Source organism: Bos indicus x Bos taurus, chromosome 22 (genome assembly GCF_003369695.1).
Source record: "Bos indicus x Bos taurus breed Angus x Brahman F1 hybrid chromosome 22, Bos_hybrid_MaternalHap_v2.0, whole genome shotgun sequence".
Taxonomy (NCBI): domain Eukaryota; kingdom Metazoa; phylum Chordata; class Mammalia; order Artiodactyla; family Bovidae; genus Bos; species Bos indicus x Bos taurus.
In genome coordinates, this window is record NC_040097.1 from 7,591,618 (window position 1) to 7,597,648 (window position 6,031).

Sequence of the window (6,031 nt, forward strand, 5' to 3'; positions counted from 1 at the left end):
GACCAAGACGGGGGCGGGATCCTGGAAATCTCCACCCCTTCCCAAAAGGAGTTGGAATAATCCTCCCACTCATTAGCATATGAAATTACCCAGCCTACAAAAACTAACCATGCCAAATTTCAGGGCTACACTTGCCCTCTATGATGGCCCACACTCTGTCTGTGGAGTGTGATTCTGTCTGAATCTGAATAAATCTACTTCTTACCTATAACTTTGGAGAAGGCAATGGCACCCCCCTCCAGTACTCTTGCCTGGAAAATCCCATGGATAGAGGAGCCTGGTGGGCTGCAGTCCATGGGGTCGCAAAGAGTTGGACACAACTGAGCGACTTCACTTTCACTTTTCACTTTCCTGCATTGGAGAAGGAAATGGCAACCCACTCCAGTGTTCTTGCCTGGAGAATCCCAGGGACGAGGGAGCCTGGTGGGCTGCCGTCTATGGGGTCGCACAGAGTCGGACACGACTGAAGTGATTTAGCAGCAACCTATAACTTTGTCTCTCACTGAATTCTTTCTGTGGTGAGACATCAAAAACCTGAACTTTATTAGATCCTGAAACCAGGTACCATGGGTTTTGGCTGGGTTTGAGTCCCAGCCAGGTGGGTTCAAGTCCCAAGCAGGAAGCCTTCCAGACCAGAGGTTCTTTTTTTTTTTTTTTCAATTTTATTTTATTTTTAAACTTTACAATATTGTATTAGTTTTGCCAAATATTGAAATGAATCCGCCACAGGTATACCTGTGTTCCCCATCCCGAACCCTCCTCCCTCCTCCCTCTCCATACCCTCCCTATGGGTCGTCCCAGTGCACCAGCCCCAAGCATCCAGTATCGTGCATCGAACCTGGACTGGCGACTCGTTTCATTCATGATATTATATATGTTTCACTGCTATTCTCCCAAATCTCCCCACCCTCTCCCTCTCCCACAGAGTCCATAAGACTGATCTATCCATCAGTGTCTCTTTTGCTGTCTCGTACACAGGGTTATTGTTACCATCTTTCTAAATTCCATATATATGTGTTAGTATACTGTATTGGTGTTTTTCTTTCTGGCTTACTTCACTCTGTATAACAGGCTCCAGTTTCATCCACCTCATTAGAACTGATTCAAATGTATTCTTTTTAATGGCTGAGTAATACTCCATTGTGTATATGTACCACAGCTTTCTTATCCATTCATCTGCTGATAGGCATCTAGGTTGCTTCCATGTCCTGGCTATTATAAACAGTGCTGCGATGAACATTGGGGTACACGTGTCTCTTTCCCTTCTGGTTTCCTCAATGTGTATGCCCAGCAGTGGGATTGCTGGATTATAAGGTAGTTCTATTTCCAGTTTTTTAAGGAATCTCCACACTGTTCTCCATAGTGGCTGTACTAGTTTGCATTCCCACCAACAGTGTAAGAGAGTTCCCTTTTCTCCACACCCTCTCCAGCATTTATTCCTTGTAGACTTATGGATCGCAGCCATTCTGACTGGCGTGAAATGGTACCTCATAGTGGTTTTGATTTGCATTTCTCTGATAATGAGTGATGTTGAGCATCTTTTCATGTGTTTGTTAGCCATCTGTATGTCTTCTTTGGAGAAATGTCTATTTACTTCTTTGGCCCATTTTTTGATTGGGTCATTTATTTTTCTGGAGTTGAGCTGTAGGAGTTGCTTGTATATTTTTGAGATTAGTTGTTTGTCCGTTGCTTCATTTGCTATTATTTTCTCCCATTCTGAAGGCTGCCTTTTCACCTTGCTAATAGTTTCCTTTGTTGTGCAGAAGCTTTTAAATTTAATTAGGTCCCATTTGTTTATTTTTGCTTTTATTTCCAATATTCTGGGAGGTGGGTCATAGAGGATCCTGCTGTGATGTATGTCGGAGAGTGTTTTGCCTATGTTCTCCTCTAGGAGTTTTAGTTTCTGATCTTACGTTGAGATCTTTAATCCATTTTGAGTTTATTTTTGTGTATGGTGTTAGAAAGTGTTCTAGTTTCATTCTTTTACAAGTGGCTGACCAGTTTTCCCAGCACCACTTGTTAAAGAGATTGTCTTTAATCCATTGTATATTCTTGCCTCCTTTGTCAAAGATAAGGTGCCCATATGTGCGTGGATTTATCTCTGGGCTTTCTATTTTGTTCCATTGATCAATATTTCTGTCTTTGTGCCAGTACCATACTGTCTTGATAACTGTGGCTTTGTAGTAGAGCCTGAAGTCAGGTAGGTTGATTCCTCCAGTTCCAGTCTTCTTTCTCAAGATCGCTTTGGCTATTCGAGGTTTTTTGTATTTCCATACAAATTGTGAAATTATTTGTTCTAGCTCTGTGAAGAATACCATTGGTAGCTTGATAGGGATTGCATTGAATCTATAAATTGCTTTGGGTAGTATACTCATTTTCACTATATTGATTCTTCCAATCCATGAACATGGTATATTTTTCCATCTATTAGTGTCCTCTTTGATTTCTTTCACCAGTGTTTTATAGTTTTCTATATATAGGTCTTTAGTTTCTTTAGGTAGATATATTCCTAAGTATTTTATTCTTTCCGTTGCAATGGTGAATGGAATTGATTCCTTAATTTCTCTTTCAGTTTTCTCATTATTAGTGTATGGAATGCAAGGGATTTCTGTGTGTTGATTTTATATCCTGCAACTTTACTATAATCATTGATTAGTTCTAGTAATTTTCTGGTGGAGTCTTTAGGGTTTTCTATGTAGAAGATCATGTCATCTGCAAACAGTGAGAGTTTTACTTCTTCTTTTCCAATCGGAATTCCTTTTATTTCTTTTTCTGCTCTGATTGCTGTGGCCAAAACTTCCAAAACTATGTTGAATAGTAATGGTGAAAGTGGGCACCCTTGTCTTGTTCCTGACTTTAGAGGAAATGCTTTCAATTTTTCACCATTGAGGATAATGTTTGCTGTGGGTTTGTCATATATAGCTTTTATTATGTTGAGGTATGTTCCTTCTATTCCTGCTTTCTGGAGAGTTTTTATCATAAATGGATGTTGAATTTTGTCAAAGGCTTTCTCTGCATCTATTGAGATAATCATATGGTTTTTATTTTTCAATTTGTTAATGTGGTGTATTACATTGATTGATTTGTGGATATTGAAGAATCCTTGCATCCCTGGGATAAAGCCCACTTGGTCATGGTGTATGATCTTTTTAATGTGTTGTTGGATTCTGATTGTTAGAGTTTTGTTAAAGATTTTTGCATCTATGTTCATCAGTGATATTGGCCTGTAGTTTTCTTTTTTTGTGACATCTTTGTCAGGTTTTGGTATTAGGGTGATGGTGGCCTCATAGAATGAGTTTGGAAGTTTACCTTCCTCTGCAATTTTCTGGAAGAGTTTGAGTAGGATAGGTGTTAGCTCTTCTCTAAATTTTTGGTAGAATTCAGCTGTGAAGCCGTCTGGACCTGGGCTTTTGTTTGCTGGAAGATTCTTGATTACAGTTTCAATTTCCATGCTTGTGATGGGTCTGTTAAGATTTTCTATTTCTTCCTGGTCCAGTTTTGGAAAGTTGTACTTTTCTAAGAATTTGTCCATTTCTTCCACGTTGTCCATTTTATTGGCATATAATTGTTGATAGTAGTCTCTTATGATCCTTTGTATTTCTGTGTTGTCTGTTGTGATCTCTCCATTTTCATTTCTAATTTTATTGATTTGATTTTTCTCCCTTTGTTTCTTGATGAGTCTGGTTAATGGTTTGTCAATTTTATTTATCCTTTCAAAGAACTAGCTTTTGGCTTTGTTGATTTTTGCTATGGTCTCTTTTGTTTCTTTTGCATTTATTTCTGCCCTAATTTTTAAGATTTCTTTCCTTCTACTAACCCTGGGGTTCTTCATTTCTTCCTTTTCTAGTTGCTTTAGGTGTAGGGTTAGGTTATTTATTTGACTTTTTTCTTATTTCTTGAGGTATGCCTGTATTGCTATGAACTTTCCCCTTAGGACTGCTTTTAAAGTGTCCCACAGGTTTTGAGTTGTTGTGTTTTCATTTTCATTAGTTTCTATGCAAATTTTGATTTCTTTTTTGATTTCTTCTGTGATTTGTTGGTTATTCAGCAGCGTGTTGTTCATCCTCCATATGTTGGAATTCTTAATAGTTTTTCTCCTGTAATTGAGATCTAATCTTACTGCATTGTGGTCAGAAAAGATGCTTGGAATGATTTCTATTTTTTTGAATTTAACAAGGCTAGATTTATGGCCCAGGATGCGATCTATCCTGGAGAAGGTTCCATGTGCACTTGAGAAAAAGGTGAAATTCATTGTTTTGGGATGAAATGTCCTATAGATATCAATTAGGTCTAACTGGTCTATTTTATCGTTTAATGTTTGTGTTTCCTTGTTAATTTTCTGTTTAGTTGATCTATCCATAGGTGTGAGTGGGGTATTAAAGTCTCCCACTATTATTGTGTTATTGTTAATTTCTCCTTTCATACTTGTTAGCATTTGTCTTACATATTGTGGTGCTCTTGTGTTGGGTGCATATATATTTATAATTGTTATATCTTCTTCTTGGATTGATCCTTTGATCATTATGTAGTGACCATCTTTGTCTCTTTTCACAGCCTTTGTTTTAAAGTCTATTTTATCTGATATAAGTATTGCTACTCCTGCTTTCTTTTGGTCCCTATTTGCATGGAAAATCTTTTTCCAGCCCTTCACTTTCAGTCTGTATGTGTCCCCTGTTTTGAGGTGGGTCTCTTGTAGACAACATATGTAGGGGTCTTGTTTTTGTATCCATTCAGCCAGTCTTTGTCTTTTGGTTGGGGCATTCAACCCATTTACGTTTAAGGTAATTACTGATAAGTATGATCCCGTTGCCATTTACTTTATTGTTTTGGGTTCGAGTTTATACACCGTTTTTGTGTTTCCTGTCTAGAGAATATCCTTTAGTATTTGTTGGAGAGCTGGTTTGGTGGTGCTGAATTCTCTCAGCTTTTGCTTGTCTGTAAAGCTTTGGATTTCTCCTTCATATTTGAATGAGATCCTTGCTGGGTACAATAATCTGGGCTGTAGGTTATTTTCTTTCATCACTTTAAGTATGTCTTGCCATTCCCTCCTGGCTTGAAGAGTTTCTATTGAAAGATCAGCTGTTATCCTTATGGGAATTCCCTTGTGTGTTATTTGTTGTTTTTCCCTTGCTGCTTTTAATATTTGTTCTTTGTGTTTGATCTTTGTTAATTTGATTAATATGTGTCTTGGGGTGTTTCGCCTTGGGTTTATCCTGTTTGGGACTCTCTGGGTTTCTTGGACTTGGGTGATTATTTCCTTCCCCATTTTACGGAAGTTTTCAACTATTATCTCTTCAAGTATTTTCTCATGGTCTTTCTTTTCATCTTCTTCTTCTGGGACCCCTATGATTTGAATGTTGTAGCGTTTAATATTGTCCTGGAGGTCTCTGAGATTGTCCTCATTTCTTTTAATTCATTTTTCTTTTATCCTCTCTGATTCATTTATTTCTACCATTCTATCTTCTAATTCACTAATCCTATCTTCTGCCTCTGTTATTCTACTATTTGTTGCCTCCAGAGTGTTTTTAATTTCATTTATTGCATTATTCATTTTATATTGACTCTCTTTTATTTCTTCTAGGTCCTTGTTAAACCTTTCTTGCATCTTCTCAATCTTTGTCTCCAAGCTATTTATCTGTGATTCCATTTTGATTTCAAGATTTTGGATCAATTTCACTATCATTATTCGGAATTCTTTATCAGGTAGATTCCCTATCTCTTCCTCTTTTGTTTGGTTTGGTGGGCATTTATCCTGTTCCTTTGTCTGCTGGGTATTCCTCTGTCTCTTCATCTTGCTTAAATTGCTGATTTGGGGTGTCCTTTCTGTTTTCTGGCAGTTTGTGGAGTTCTCTTTATTGTGGCGTTTCCTCGCTGTGTGTGGGTATGTAGAGGTGGCTTGTCAAGGTTTCTTGGTTAGGGAAGCTTGTGTCGGTGTTCTGGTGGGTGGAGCTGTATTTCTTCTCTCTGGAGTGCAATGAAATGTCCAGTAATGAATTATGGGATGTCTATGGTTTTGGGGTGACTTTGGGCT